A 16702-nucleotide genomic window follows, 5' to 3' on the forward strand; every position below is an offset into this window, starting at 1 on the left:
AGTGTGAGTGAAATTACAAATTTAGTACTATGTCATTGTCATTTTGGGACTTAGTCAGCACTGGCTTAAAAATGCCCCAGCTGTTGATAGCACAAAACAGCCATATAAAATGAGACTTTTTAGTCTTCCGGCATGGGCTCAATGGGCTGAATGGCTTCCTTCTGTCCCATGAATGACTATGACTGTATGCATCTGTGTATCAGCAGCTTGAGGGCAGAATATTAGGCTGTGGGAGTGGAAAGAAAGAAAGACATTTTTGAATTTTTCAAAAGCTCTGTCAGCACCAATTCAACAATGACAGCCCAAAACGGTATATTTCTCTGAAAACGTAAGCTTGAGAATACATGACAGTCTATCACTAAGGTTATCTAAGGCTGGCTTGGCTCGATATGCCGAAGGGAATGCTTTAAATTATCTTCATTTTTTTCCCCCAAAGTAAATTTGAAAAAAAAAGTTTTCACTGAGTTGAGAAAGATGCACAATTTGTGAGTTTGTGATGTATTGAAGCAGCTGTAAAAATATTACCTGCAGAGCAGCAGGAAATGAGCATGAAAACTAGTTGACACATAACCTTAGTGATAGACTGTCATGTATTCTCAAGCTTATGTCCCATATATGCCACGTATTTTAAAGTATGGAAGTACGATGTCTGGATTAGTAATCCAGAACTGAGTTAACCAGCTTACTGAGAAATGTGATCTTTCTGAATTCTGTGACCAAAGATTTCTGTTTCTTTTTGGAAGCTGCATGTATACGTGATGGTGGAAATAGTGATGGAGATCACAGAGCCAAACAGAAGTCTTGTATAAGTAATAGGGCTATCTGGAAACCGATTATAAACGAAGCCTAGATAGTTGAGGGTTACTTCTACCTTTTAAACGCAGGTTTCTTTTTGAGCTCTCTCTGCAATGACATTTTTGACAGCTAAAGCATGATGACTCAAACATGTCTGTGCAGTAAAGGAATGTAGAGTTCAGATTCCCTCAATGGCCCAATAAATTCACAGTGTAGTGCTGAGCCATAGATGCAAGAAAGGTCCTAGGTTTTGGCTGTGGTGTATGCTGAATTACCAAGTCTTGGGAGCAGACTCTACAAATCTTAGTGTCTTGGATAGCGAGGAAAAATGTATTGCTGCACTTTTGACGGTGCAGCGCTTCTTCAGTACTGCACTGAAGTGTCAATCTGGAAAATTGGAAAAGTCACTTAATTGCATCTTAAACCATGACTTTCTTACTCCAGGGCTACCACTGAGCCAAAGCTGACATCTAGAGTTCATAGCTAATGTCTCCCCATCAAGAATGACACTTGCACTTACTAGTCGAAGCTGCCGGCTGCAACTTTGGCTGATTGTTTCCCTTTTCCTAACCCTGGGGTGCTTAGGCTCTTTTTACTTTCTGTAACAGTGGGGCGCTGAGGTCACTTTCCCTCTCCCTAACCAAAAGATGCCAATCATGGCTGCAAATAAGTTCTGTAGCAAGATAACTTGAGATTGATTTCAGATGTCAGTTGGCAATGTTCTACATTAAGCTTCAATCTTTTTGCTGCTCACCAGCAAGAGGAGTTCAAAATCTCACAGCATCCACCAGGCCATTTCTAGTTACCTATGATTAGGCAGTACTAAATAGCTGGCAGCGTGGGTGAAGAGTGAGGTCACAGGCTGAGTTTCAACAAGCAACTGTCGATCAGTGAGGTCATATGAATCTTTTGACTGTTTTTATAATTTATATTGTGCTGGCAGTGCACTTGTCCCACCGGCCACCCTGGATTTCCACATGCCAGTTCTGCGGGCTGTCTTGGATCCATGGTTGTGGTTTTTATTCGTTCTCCTAATCACAGTATCTGCGTCTTGAATGATGCCAGAGTCTTTGCTTTCACTACCTTATCTCAAACACATAACAGATATTTACTGCTCTTTGCATGAAAAGTGCTTTCTGATCAACCTGAACTTGCATCTTACCAGTTTGTACTTTTTTAGTATAATATGTCGATGTGTCATCATGATGGCGATAACTACGGGGAAATAAACCACCGAATGTTGCAGTGCATGGTAGGAACAGCTTTTGTCAATGAGAGCATGGTGCAGCTGGTGCATTTATGCTGTCCCTTCAGCATTACTGCAAAGCAGGATTGCTTTACAAGGATGTTGAAGTTGCAGTATAATTTGAGTTTTGGGGCAGCAGTCTTTAACTGGTTGACATTACTAGTGTATAATGTCAGTGCAGTATTGTAGCTGAATTGGAACGTGTGCAGGTGGTATCCTTTTAAAACTGTTCTGAGGTTGATTTAAATGTTTTGTGTGGATATTTGGACCTGTACTGTCTAAACCTGTAAATTGAACCAGCTGGGAGAACACATTTGGAGCTTCCTTTTGTGTATGGAATTGTTTTCAGCCAATGTCTTATTAGATTCAATAACTGCAGTATAAATGCACAATTAGTGTACTTAACTAAAATAGACTCTTGGGTATTATGTGGAGCCTCTTATGTCTGTACAAACGGAATGTGTTCAAGTGTAAATGTCTAACAATTGAATACTTTTAGCTTATAACGTATTACAGCACACTTTCCTGTATTTACAAACCTGTAGTACATATGACCATACTCAAACTATACTGTAATCTACTGAAATACATTCAGTAAAAAAGCAGTTTCATAAAATTGTCCATTACAGTTAAGCATACACATTAAAAATTGTGCAGCAGTAAATTGGCGACTTAATTTCTGGCAACCAGGTTGTCTGAACTGTATATGCAACTCTCTTTTATAGTCAAACGTGTATTCAAGTCTGGTGCCATATGAGGTCTCCAATGCCCATGTTTGTATGGTCGTAACCTGGCAGGGGCAAGACCATGACCTTTGATCCTGTTCCAGGTAAGTTTTGAGCAAAATGGCTGAAACCAATTCTAGAGCTTCAGGCCAGGGAATGCGTAACACCGTTCTAGTGGTGGTGAAGGATAATGAAGGAGGTGCACCGGTTGACCGTACCCCCTTCATGAAGAAAATTCTTATTGATTGCTGTGGATTCCAAGCTGCAGACATCTGTCCACAGGACTTACCCACCAGTGGATATTTCGACGTGACGTTCAAGAATGTGGTGGAATGCATCAAGTTCCTGAAGGCGTTAAAGGAGACGGGAGACCAGGCCCCGCTATCGATCCTCACAGTGGGACTTCACGCTGCCGTCGCAATGCGACCGGGTGATGACAGTCCACCTCTACAACCCTCATGTTCCTGTCATGGATGTAGTCACGTTCCTTGCCAGGTACGTCGAGGTGGCCGGCAGCAGCTCTGATGTCAAGGACCCGTTTGGGATTTGGACCTGCAAGCGGCAGGTCACAGTGACCTTGAAGATCGATGCCAATGGAGCCATCGTCCATCCCCCTGCAGCTTTGTTATCGGGGGAAGTCGAGGCTTCTTGGTCTATGCGGGGCAGCCCAGAGTTTGTCGTACCTGTGGCAAATCTGGTCATGTGGCGGCCAACTGCAGCACAGTCGTTGACAAAAACTGCAAGAAGGAAGGCCATCAGACCAAGGACTATAAACAGAGTAAGTGCTGCAACCTGTGCGGTGGGGCAGGCCACCTCTGCAAAACCTGCCCCAAACACTGCCTCAGTTATGCACAGGCGGCAAGGTCCAAGGAAAGGCTGGGAGAAGGAATGGTGAATGCGTCTGTTGCTGGGAACGTGACAAGAAATCCTCCCGGCAGCGAGGAAAGTCTTATCAGAGAAGGAGAAGAAAGGGGAGGCAGTTGCAACAGTCAACCCAACACCTACCCTGTGCCCAGAAACTCTTCCTCGACAGACAGAATCAATGGAGGAGGAGGTAGCAGATGGACAAACGGGTCAGTGGCAAGTGGTAAAAAGGAAAACCACAAAGAAGTCTCCAAAAAAGGACCAGGTCACCACCCAAACCAGTGGCAAGAGGAGGCTACCGTCTGAGACAGATGACAGCAGCAGCTGCTCATTGGATGAGGAAGGGCTGGAAAGATGGCATCTGCAAAAGCATCAGCTGAACTCAAAGGAGCTAGAAGAGAAAGGCCCCCAGCTCCAGGGCACTGGAAGCTGTGACGGGCCCAGTGCACCCCTGCTCCGGCAGACAGAGAGCAGCGAAGCGTCTCGCATACTCCAGCTCCGGGAAGCTGGGAGCAGTGATGTCTTCCAGAAGGGACAGAGGGGAAACACGCCACCAGCAGAGGACAGCCCTAACCTTGCTACCTACAAGAACCCCTCCCCGCCCCCTGATGTCACCCCAGCAGAACAAATCCCCATGAGTAACCAGGAGGGGTTTTTGAGCCCAACGAATGTGAAACAGCTTGTGTACACTTTGGGTATGCAGGAACATACCCAAGAACTGGAACTAGCAAGGACACCTGGTGTGGTAAGCAGCACCCAACTTTAAAATGGGTATAAAGATTGCTTTGATTAACGTGTGTAGCATTAGATACATTACACGATGCGTTTCGACCTTGGACTATCTCGTCAAGGTCAAAGCCGACCTGCTGTTTCTGTAGTGGTGTGGAATTCTGCACCTCAGCACTTACAGGCAATGGTGGCCCATGGGCCATCGATCTGGTCAGAGGAAATGGCTCCCGTTCCTCTGGCCTGGGTATACTGCGGGGAGGCAATTTCACCATCTCCGAAGTTAAGGAGGTGGTGGGCGGCCACCTCCTCGTAGCAGATGTAATGCACAACAATACTCTGCTCCGGTTAATCAACGTGTACTCCCCGGTTCAATGCAGCGAGCAGCTGACTGTCTTCCAGCAGCTCCCACTGCTGCTGGTGACAAAGAACAAAGAACAGTACAGCACAGGAACAAGCCATTTGTCCCTCCAAGCCTGCGCCGATCTTAATGCCTGCCTAAACTAAAACCTTCTGCACTTCTGGGGCCCATATCCCTCTATTCCCTTCCTATTCATGTATTTGTCAAGATGTCTCTTAAACGTCGCTATCGTATCTGCTTTCACCACCTCCCCTGGCAGCAGGTTCCAGGCACTCACCACCCTCTGTTAAAAAAAAAAAAAAAACTTGCCTCGCACATCCGCTCTAAACTTTGCCCCTTGCACCTTAAACCTATGTCCAGTAGTAACTGACTCTTCCACCCTGGGAAAAAGCTTCTGACTATCCACTCTGTCCATGCCGCTCATAACTTTGTAAACCTCCATCATGTCGCCCCTCCACCTCCGTCGTTGCAGTGAAAACAATCCGAGTTTATCCAACCTCTCCTCATAGCTAATGCCCTCCAGACCAGGCATCCTGGTAAACCTCCTCTGTACCCTCTCCAAAGCCTCCACGTCCTTCTGGTAGTGTGGCGACCAGAATTGCACGCAATATTCTAAGTGTGGCCTAACTAAGGTTCTGTACAGCTGCAAAATGACTTGCCAATTTTTATACTCTATGCCCCGACCGATGAAGGCAAGCATGCCGTATGCCTTCTTGACTACCTTATCCACCTGCATTGCCACTTTCAGTGACCTGTGGACCTGTACGTCCAGATCTCTCTGCCTGTCAATACTCCTAAGGGTTCTGCCATTTACTGTATACCTCCCACCTGCATTAGACCTTCCAAAATGCATTGTCTCACATTTGTCCGGATTAAGCTCCATCTGCCATTTCTCCGCCCAAGTCTCCAACCGATTCATATCCTGCTGTATCCTCTGACAATCCTCATCACTATCCGCAACTCCACCAACCTTTGTGTCGTCCGCAAACTTACTAATCAGACCAGCTACATTTTCCTCCAAATCATTTATACATACCACAAACAGCAAAGGTCCCAGCACTGATCCCTGCGGAACACCACTAGTCACATCCCTCCATTCAGAAAAGCACCCTTCCACCGCTACCCTCTGTCTTCTATGACTGAGCCAGTTCTGTATCCATCTTGCCAGCTCACCTCTGATCCCGTGGGACTTCACCTTTTGTACCAGTCTGCCATGAGGGACCTTGTCAAAGGCTTTACTGAAGTCCATATAGATAACATCCACTGCCCTTCCTTCATCAATCATCTTCGTCACTTCCTCAAAAAACTCAAATCAAATTAGTGAGACACGACCTCCCCTTCACAAAACCATGCTGCCTCTCGCTAATAAGTTTGTTTGTTTCCAAATGGGAGTAAATCCTGTCCCGAAGAATCCTCTCCAGTAATTTCCCTACCACTGACGTAAGGCTCATCGGCCTATAATTTCCTGGGTTATCCTTGCTACCCTTCTTAAACAAAGGAACAACATTGGCTATTCTCCAGTCCTCTGGGACCTCACCTGTAGCCAATGAGGATGCAAAGTTTGCTGTCAAGGCCCCAGCAATTTCTTCCCTTGCCTCCCTCAGTATTCTGGGGTAGATCCCATCAGGCCTTAGGGACTTATTTACTTTAATTCTTTGCAAGACACCCAACACCACCTCCTTTTCAAAATGAGATGACAGACTATCTACACTCCCTTCCCTAGGCTCATCATCCACCAAGTCCTCCTTTTTGGTGAATACTGATGCAAAGTACTCATTTAGTACCTCGCCCATTTCCTCTGGCTCCACGCATAGATTCCCTTCTCTGTCCTTGAGTGGGCCAACCCTTTCCCTAGTTACCCTCTTGCTCTTTGTATACGTATAAAAAGCCTTGGGATTGTCCTTAATCCTGTTTCCCAATGACTTTTCATGACCCCTTAATATTGAAAGTCAGAAGTGAACAGTTGAAAATGTGGTGCCATTAATTTAAGCTCCACATGCTAATGAATATGCCGACCAAAATGGGGCCAGATATTAAGTCGGATAATTATTTTAACACTCCTTTAATATAAGTGGTGCAAGTTTACAATCAACTGAAAGTGTCCCTTTTGTAGAATTCGGCTTATTAGCTCAAAATATAGGTATGAACTAAGTGAACGATCCTACCCTGGCGGTATGGCTGTGAACTGAGAGTCAGTGACCCTGCTCTGGCAGTATGGGTGGTGATGAATTCATGTTCAGTGTGGAGAATAGGCAGAAATAGTTTCCTGATGTTTTGCAGTCAGCAACTAATTGAATCCTGTAAAACAATTGAATTCTCAATGGAGGTGGTTCCCAGTAGGAGATTTTCAGGAGTTGAGTAGCAGTCCTTGTGTTCATTCAAAAATATTAAATACAAAATCCCAATTAAGTAGTAGGAACTCTGTGCATTGGGTGATTGATGTATGTAAATAGCTTTTCACGGAAGTTTAGGTAGAGAAGAGGGTGGGAAGATGACCCTTGCTCAGACTTGATCTTATTTGGATTAAACCAGAACCCTGCCTTTTCCTTTGGGTGGTTATACAAGAACCTGTGGCACTATTTTACAAGATGGGGATTTTTCCTGATTTTCTGGCCAACATTTCTCCCTCATCGAACATCACTAAAACGTGTCTGGTCATTGATCTCTGTGATCTCTTTGGGGATTTTGCTATGCACAAATTGGTTGCCGCTTTGCACTACATTAAAATTGTAGAAACTATTAAAAAAAAAACTTAAGTCCTTAAGCAAAAGTGAAATAAGGATGACAGTCTTGTTGCAAATTGTGTTGACGGGTATATATGTTGCTTAAAAAGTCAGTATCTTTCAGCTGTAGCGACACAGGCTTTTATTGCTGATGATTGCTCACAAGTCTGGGATAAAGAGATGAATTAGAATAATGTATTAACTATTTTTCAAGAGTTGCAATGGTGGAAAGCTATAAACACATATCCTTTTAAAGAAGCTATCTCAGTCAAAATTGCTAGGTTGCTGAAACATTCCCATGTGTTGATAACATTGCAACGTTGGTACATAGGTAAGTAGTAGCATATTTGATAAATTGTCAAAGGTTCATATTGTTTTTAGGGTTACCATCAGTTGCTAGTTAAAAGTTTTTGAAAATTCACTTGTAAATATTGACTTGAAAGAAAATGCCGTAGCTATAGTTTGCCTTTATGAAAATGGCTGTAATAAGTTTACAGCTGTGCTGTGACACAGTTATTTTATCAATTTGGTGAGAGTTGAAATAATTAAATGAAAGAGTGAAGCACTACTCCTGAGACTGTCGCCATTATTTAACTTGTGTTCTGTGTTGCATGCTGGATTTATCAGTTATCAGCCTCTCTATCAATCCATCATGAATTACATAACCACATTGTAAATTTTCCATTTCATGTTTAAATTTGTAGTTGGCCAGGGAGGATATCAGAGTAACTGCAAATGCCATTGAAATCTACAACATAAGTAAAAATACCAACCAGATTGTACAGTTCTGGGCAATACATAGGAACATATTTCCACTTATTTTTCTTCCAGTTTGAAAATGACTAGTGATTTTTTTTTTTCTCTGAAGTGATAACTAACACCATAAAATGCTTACTGTTGTCATAAAGGGCAAATATGCACTGCAGAAGCTCAGCTAAAGTAACAGGGGAGCCATTTTAGCAGTGTGTCGTGCCTTTTTGAGATATTTTCCTGGGGTTTCAATTACTGTGAATTCAGTTTCCATATACAGTTGAAAAGCAGTACGTATTTATTCAAGAAGCCAAGCCATGAAGTGTTCAGTTTAATTTGTAACAATTTGATGATTTTGATTCTTTGATATTTTAATCTGTGTCCAGTTTCAACTATTAGACTGGATATAATTTTATGTGGTGAGTTTCTCTCTTTTCTTCTCCCTAAGGCAGCAAGTTCCTTTCATATTGTGAATAGTGAAAGATGGATGAGCGTTCTTTCTGCAATCCTTTTTCTGGGTCACCATGTTTATGCACTTTGAAAATTAAGATGTAAAAATTGAAATCAAAAGTTTGCGAAACAAGCAGTTAAGAACTAAGGTGAGCACCTTTCTACCTGCTCACCAGGCTAAATATTTCAGCTCAGTGCCCAGTTTGCATGCCACACCCAAGGGCTTACCTTCAACTTAGTACAGGAACATTAAATTATTTTCAGTCTTGACTTTTATTTTGTGCATGTAAATCATTCCCACATTTAAAAATGTGTTTTGGTGCTTCAAGCTGCACTGCAATCCATGCTCTTTTCCCAAAGTAGTATCTTTTTTTCATAATTTTGTTTGGCTTTTGACCTGAAAATCTCAAATTAAATCAGCAGCTGTTAATATGACATGCTGTATCTCTCTCTCTCTCTCTCTCTCTCTCTCTCTCTCTCTCTATTACTGTAACAAGTTTTAGCAGAACTTAAAGTTCGGGATGTTCACCCCTCTATTTCCCAGTTAATTACCTTGCATGATTTTTTGTGAAATAAAAATCAGACTTCAAGCTGCAGTTGCGTATATTTATAATCCGGCCTGTAGATTGGTCCTGTACTTTGGTTTCAGCCATGCAACAGGTATTGCAATAGCAATTTTACAAGCAGCAATTCTTCTTATAACTTTTAACATGCTGGCTGAGATGAGCTAATTCAGCACCAACTGGGAATTTAATTTTGGACCTTGTTTTCTATAGCTCAGCTGCACACCTGCTTTATCAACTGAGCTATCAGGTAAGTTATCCCTTTTTGCACATTGCACCTCATGCCACCATTCCATGGTGAGCGCGATGTCTTATTTTATTTTTATTTTTTATTTATTTTTATTTTATTTTTTTATTTAGCAATACAGCACTGAAACAGGCCCTTAGGCCCACCGAGTCTGTGCCGAACAACAACCACCCATTTATACTAACCCTACAGTAATCCCATATTCCCTATCACCTACCTACACTAGGGGCAATTTACAACGGCCAATTTACCTATCACCTGCAAGTCTTTGGCTGTGGGAGGAAACTGAAGCACCCGGCGAAAACCCACGCAGACACAGGGAGAAATTGCAAACTCCGCACAGGCAGTACCCAGAATCGAACCCGGGTCCCTGGAGCTGTGAGGCTGCGGTGCTAACAGTACTCTAAACGTAATTGCTTTTAAAACCATGCGTACCTAATATTTTTATCAACATTTATTCCTCCAAATTTCTCCTGCACTGAAGTTACTGACTTTGGCATGGGCTAATTTTCATGGGTCCTGGCAGCCCTCTACTGCATTAGCCAATTGGACATTCTTGACATATGAACCGAGAGTGAATGTCAAAAGCTATTTGACTGTGGAAGGAACTATATACAAGCCCAGTCCTGTCACAGAAGATGAAGCAACACATTATTTTTCCTTCCTAATTCTCAAACTTGAAGAGTCAGAATAACAGGAACAAAATTATAGACCAGTCATTGCTCCAGTTGAAATCCTAGGTGGTGTCCTCAGCTGGAGTATTGCGTCCCATTCTGGGCACTGCACTTTAGGAAATATGTGAGGGCATTGGAGAGAGGACAGAAAAGATTCATGAGAATGATTCCAGGGACGGGAAACTTCAGTTAAGATAAATTGGAGAAGTTATGACTGTTTACTCTGGAGAAGGCGGAGAGGTGATTTGATAGAGGTATTCAAAATCATGAGGGGTCTGGACAGGGTAGATTGGGAGAAACTGTTCCCACTCGTGAAAGGGTCGAGAACAAGAGGGCACGTTTTTAAAGTGATCAGTAAGAGAAGCAAAAGTGACCGGAAGACAACTTTTTCATGCAGCGAGTGGTTAAGGTTTGGAATGTGCTGTCTGAGAGTCTGGTGGAGGCTGGTTCAATTGAAGCATTCAAAAGGGAATTAGACTGTTATATGAAAAGGAAGAATGTGCAGGGTTACGGGGAGAATGTGGGGGAATGGCACTAAATGAATTGCTCTTTCATAGAAACATAGAAAATAGGAGCAGGAGTAGGCCATTCGGCCCTTCGAGCCTGCTCCGCCATTCGTTATGATCATGGCTGATCATCCAACTCAGTAACCTGTTCCCGCTTTCTCTCCATATCCTTTGATCCCTTTTGCCCCAGGAGCTATATCTGTCTCCTTCTTGAAAACATACAATGTTTTGGCCTCAACTGCTTTCTGGGTAGCGAATTCCACAGGCTCACCACTCTCTGGGTCAAGTAATTTCTCCTCATCTCAGTCCTGAAAGGTTAACCACGTATCCTTGGACTATGACCCCTGGTTCTGGACTCCCCCACCATCGGGAACATCCTTCCTGCATCTACCCTGTTTAGTCCTGTTAGAATTCTATAGGCTTCTAGGAGATTCCCCCCTCACTCTTCTGAACTCCAGCGAATATAATCCTAACCGACTCAATCTCTCCTCATACGTCAGCCCCGTTATCCCAGGAATCAGTCTAGTAAACCTTTTTTGCACTCCCTCTATAGCAAGAATATCCTTCCTCAGATAAGGAGACCAAAACTGCACACACTATTCCAGGTGTGGCCTCAGCAAGGCCCTATATAACTGCAGCAAGACATCCCTGCTTCTGTACTCGAATCCTCTCGCTATGAAGGCCAACATACCATTTGCCTTTTTTACCGCCTGTTGCACCTGCATGCTTACCTTCAGTGATTAGTGTACGAGAACACCCAGGTCTTGTTGCATATTCCCCTCTCAGTTTATAGCCGTTCAGATAATCTACCTTCCCATTTTTGCTACCAAAGTGGATAACCTCACATTTATCCACATTATACTGCATCTGCCATGCATTTGCCCACTCACTCAACTTGTCTAAATCACTCTGAAGCCTCTCTGCATCCTCCTCACAACTCACCCTCCCACCCAGTTTTGTATCATCTGTAAATTTGTAGATATTACATTTAGTTTCCTCATCTAAATCATTAATATATATTCTGAATAGCTGGGGTCCTAGCACCGATCCCTGTGGTACCCCACTAGTCACTGCCTGCCATTTGGAAAAAGACCTGTTTATCCCTACTCTTAGTGCCCTGTCTGCCAACCAATTTTCTATCCATCGCAATGCACTACCCGCAACCCCATGCGCTTTAATTTTACACGCTATTCTCTTATGTAGGACTTTGTCGAAAGCCTTCTGAAAGTCCAAATAAATCACATCCACTGCACACACACCCCCCCCCCCCCCCCCCCCCCGTCAACTCTACTAGATACATCCTCAAAGAATTCTAGTAGATTTGTCAAGCATGATTTCCCTTTCGTAAATCCATGCTGACTGTCGGATTCTACCACTGTTTTCCAAGTGCTCTGCTATAAAATCTTTTATAATGGACTCTAGATGTTTCCCCACAACCGACGTCAGGCTGACTGGTCTATAATTCTGTTTTCTCTCTACCTCCCTTTTTAAATAGTGGGGTCACATTAGCTACCCTCCAATCTGTAGGAACTGTTCCAGAGTCCATAGAATCTTGGAAGATGACCACCAATGCATCCACTATTTCTAGGGCCACTTCCTTAAGTACTCTGGGATGTAGATTATCAGGCCCTGGGGATTTATCGGTCTTCAATCCCATCAATTTCCCCAACGCCATTTTTCTACTAGTACTGATTTCCTTCAGTTCTTCCCACTCATTAAACCCTGTGTTCTCCAGCATTTCTGGTATGTTATTTGTATCCTCCTTTGTGAAGACAGAATCAAAATCTGCATTTAGTTGGTCAGCCATTTCTTTGTTCCCCATAATAAATTCCCCTGTTTCTGACAGTAAGGGACCTACATTTGTCTTCACCAATCTTTTTCTTTTCCCATACCTATAGAAACTTTTACAATCAGTTTTTGTGTTCCCCGCAAGCATACTCTCGTACTCTATTTTCCCCTTAATCAATCCCTTGGTCCTCCTTTGCTGAATTCTAATTCTTTCGGAGAGCCGGTGTGGACAAGATGGGCCGAATGGCCGTGTCCTGCACTGTAGTGATTCCGTGATCTCTCTCACCACATGGTCAGCATGGTGTTTACATTTGTTTTCTTCGAAAGTGAGAGGTTGGTTTGAGAGGGTAGCTTGTGTCCATCTGCATCCCAGTACTTTTATCTACTTTGCTCAATAGCTCCAGGGAAGCTTGCAATCCTAAACAAAATTAGTTGCTATTGGTATTTCCTACTTCCCAGCTGCATGTGCAGCTGAGAGGGGAAATTCAGACTGAAATTTGAAGTAGGTGAGCAGGGGAGGGAACTCGAGTCTCACGTGACTATGAGGCTGAAGTCTGGCTACTGTAACTCTGTTTCAGGCTTTCTGTACTCTTGCATGATGCACGTGGAGTCACAGTCCCATGCGGGAGGTGCTCCATTGTTCTTGGGTGAGAAACTGGATCATGGCTATGCAGGAAAGAAAGAAATTTAAAAAAAAAAAAGCCTTGTTTCTAAATAGCTCTTTGATATGTCCAAACGCTTCACATACACTGAGTTACCTACAGGTCAAGAGACAGTTACGTTGACAAATATCACAACCAATTTGAACACAGCAAGATCGCACAAGTAGCAAAATAGTGCAAACGCAAATTTATTGACTCACTATTGTTGATGTTTAGTTGAGGAATAATGTTGGCTGGCACACTGGGAGAACTTCTTGTTCCTTATTGAAATATGGAATGGAATCTGTTAAGTTTGCCTGTTTTCTGATCTGAAAGGTGCCGCCTCTGATATTGTAGTATTCCCTCAACACTGCATTGAAGTGGTAGTATAGATTATACTCTGAAGTACTAGAAGTGGGCTTTGAGCCCCAGAGGAAGACTAGGGTAGTGAGCCTGTGGTTAACGAGAAGGCGATGACTCTCACTGGGAGTGAGCAGGCCGTTGAGAAGGAATGCTGCTGTAAAGTCTGACCACGAGTGTGGGGATTGTTTCGAGGTAACTGTAGAGTGTAAAAGTACTCTCCTGGTTAATGGGGACTCATTGAACATGGCTACCATCAGCCGATGAGGTATAAGATTTAATGGACCAGATGTTGCACTTTGGACATAATTTTCTTATTAATTGTGCATTAAATTGAGGTTTTATGGTGTTACATGGAAATCGAAAGTTAGAGTATTCAGATTAAAAGTTCTATTGAAAGTAATTGTAAATTGTTGGAGTTTTAAAATAAAAATGTTTCCATCTTTGTGTAATCTGATGATTTTTCTAACTGCTAAACCCAAAATCCACTTAACATTGCAGTTCAGTGCAGCAGAAGCCACTGTTCCTTATTTTGCTATCTTCTAGCAATGGACAGTTAAGCCTATAACTATGATATTGTGTCATTGCTCCTTCAGAATTATCCATTTACTGTTTAATAGGTCTGACAGTTTATAGCTTAAATCATTGTATAGATGTGTTTATTCTACTGTCTTTTGAAGTGAGGCCAGTATAACCAGTAGCTGAAATACAATAATGTTTTTATAATGTGTTTCTGTTCGTAACTGGGCAAGTTACCAAGATATTGGACAGGTAAAGGCATTCTCCAGGTTATAGGGAGTGAGGCTCACTGCGAGGAGTGTTCTGTGATGCTGAAACTGAGGAACAATTACTTTGTAAAACCAGAACCCTATTGCTGTCTGAGGCTCAAGTCTCTGGATAGAGCAAACGTGGAACATGATGGGCTGCTTTTCCACAATCACATTTGGCTGTGGCATCTTTAGCAGTTCCTTGCTGTCCACAGTCAAGATTTTCACCTGCTTGACAGTCACCCTGGAGAATACCAACAATCTCAGACAGTTCAATGATTAATGTCCTTGCTTGTCACCCTCACCCACAGAGCTACAGTTATGGCAGTAGGTCTTCATAGAACTGCAGTATAAGCAGAAGGGTTTGAAACTACAAGAGGGGTAAGGGTTGATTGGTGTGTGTTTTTCTCACCACTTTTATAGTCATCCGTTCCAGGAATCCCTGCATTTGGTTTCATAAAGTATGTGGGATGCTATCGAATTGGTTTCTGTAGTAGTTTTTCACTTAAAAGACTTCAAAAATATTTTGAAGGGATACATTGCACTTGGGTATAGGAAGTACAATTTCAAATTTGCAGATGACTCAAAACTTGAAAATGCAGTTAACAGTGAGGAAGATAAGTTACGGGGACAGACATATTGATGAAATTATTGCGGATAAGTTTGAAATGATGCTTTGTGGGAGGAAGAATACAGAAATGGAATATAAACAAAATTGTACAATTTTAAAGGGGATGCAGCAACAGAGATTCCTGAGGGTTCACTTGCACAAATTGCAGGATTAATCTCCACTTGGAGAGGCAGGGATTAATTAAGGATAGTCAGCATGGCCTTGTCAGGGGGCAATCATGTCTAACCAATTCGATTGAATTTTTCGAGGAAGTGACTAGGTGCGTAGATGAGGGTAAAGCAGTTGATCCAGTCTACATGGACTTCAGTAAGGCTTTTGATAAGGTCCCGCATGGGAGATTGGTCAAGAAGGTAAGAGCCCGTGGGATCCAGGGCAATTTGGCAAATTGGATCCAAAATTGGCTTAGTAGCAGGAGGCAGAGGGTGATGGTCGAGTGTTGTTTTTGCGAGTGGAAGCCTGTGACCAGTGGTGTACCGCAGGGAACGGTGCTGGGACCCTAGCTGTTTGTAGTGTACATTAACGATTTAGAAGAAAATATAGGAGGTATGATAAGTAAGTTCGCAGGTGACATGAAAATTGGTGGTGTTTTAAATAGTGAGGAGGAAAGCCTTAGATTATAGGACGATGTAGAGGGGCTGGTAAGATGGGCAGAGCAGTGGCAAATGGAATTTAATCCTGAGAAGTGTGAGGTGATGCATTTTGGGAGGACTAACAAGGCAAGGGAATATACAATGGATGGTAGAACCCTAGGAAGTACAGAGGGTCAGAAGGACCTTGGTGTACTTGTTCATAGATCACTGAAGCCAGCAGCACAGGTACATAAGGTGGTTAGGAAGGCATATGGGATAATTGCCTTTATTAGCTGAGGCATAGTATAGAAGTGCAGGGAGGTTATGATGGAGCTGTATAAAATGCTAGTTTGGCCACAGCTGAAGTACTGTGTACAGTTCTGGTCGCCACACTGTAGGAAGGATGTGATTACACTGGAGAGGGTGCAGAGGAGATTAACCAGGATGTTGCCTGGGCTGGAGCATTTTAGCTATGAAGAGAGGCTGGATAGGCTAGGGTTGTTTTCCTTAGAGCAGAGAAGGCTGAGGGGGGACCTGATTGAGGTATACAAAATTATGAGGGGTGTAGATAGGAAGCCTCAAGAAAACGAACATCATGGGGCAGGATGTCAGAAATGCTCCATCCATCAATATTGGCGACCACGCTCTGGAAGTGGTTCAAGAGTTCACCTACCTAGGCTCAACTATCACCAGTAACCTGTCTCTAGATGCAGAAATAAACAAGCGCATGGGTAAGGCTTCCACTGCTATGTTCAGACTGGCCAAGAGAGTGTGGGAAAATGGCGCACTGACACGGAACACAAAAGTCCGAGTGTATCAGGCCTGTGTCCTCAGTACCTTGCTCTACGGCAGCGAGGCCTGGACAACGTATGCCAGCCAAGAGCGACGTCTCAATTCATTCCATCTTCGCTGCCTTCGGAGAATACTTGGCATCAGGTGGCAGGACTATATCTCCAACACAGAAGTCCTTGAAGCGGCCAACATCCCCAGCTTATACACACTACTGAGTCAGCGGCGCTTGAGATGGCTTGGCCATGTGAGCCGCATGGAAGATGGCAGGATCCCCAAAGACACATTGTACAGCGAGCTCGCCACTGGTATCAGACCCACCGGCCGTCCATGTCTCCGTTATAAAGACGTCTGCAAACGCGACATGAAATCGTGTGACATTGATCACAAGTCGTGGGAGTCAGTTGCCAGCATTCGCCAGAGCTGGCGGGCAGCCATAAAGACAGGGCTAAATTGTGGCGAGTTGAAGAGACTTTGTAGTTGGCAGGAAAAAAGACAGAGGCGCAAGGGGAGAGCCAACTGTGCAA

The 16702-nt window shown here is 43.4% G+C and overlaps 1 protein-coding gene across 4 annotated transcripts in view; it reads left to right on the forward strand.

Annotated features, from left to right (window-relative positions):
- The window catches only part of stag2b (STAG2 cohesin complex component b), a 180602-nt gene that overhangs the window by 11107 nt on the left and 152793 nt on the right, over positions 1-16702 (forward strand). The window lies entirely within an intron of this gene.

This window comes from Heterodontus francisci, chromosome 15 (assembly GCF_036365525.1).
Source record: "Heterodontus francisci isolate sHetFra1 chromosome 15, sHetFra1.hap1, whole genome shotgun sequence".
Taxonomy (NCBI): Eukaryota; Metazoa; Chordata; class Chondrichthyes; order Heterodontiformes; family Heterodontidae; genus Heterodontus; species Heterodontus francisci.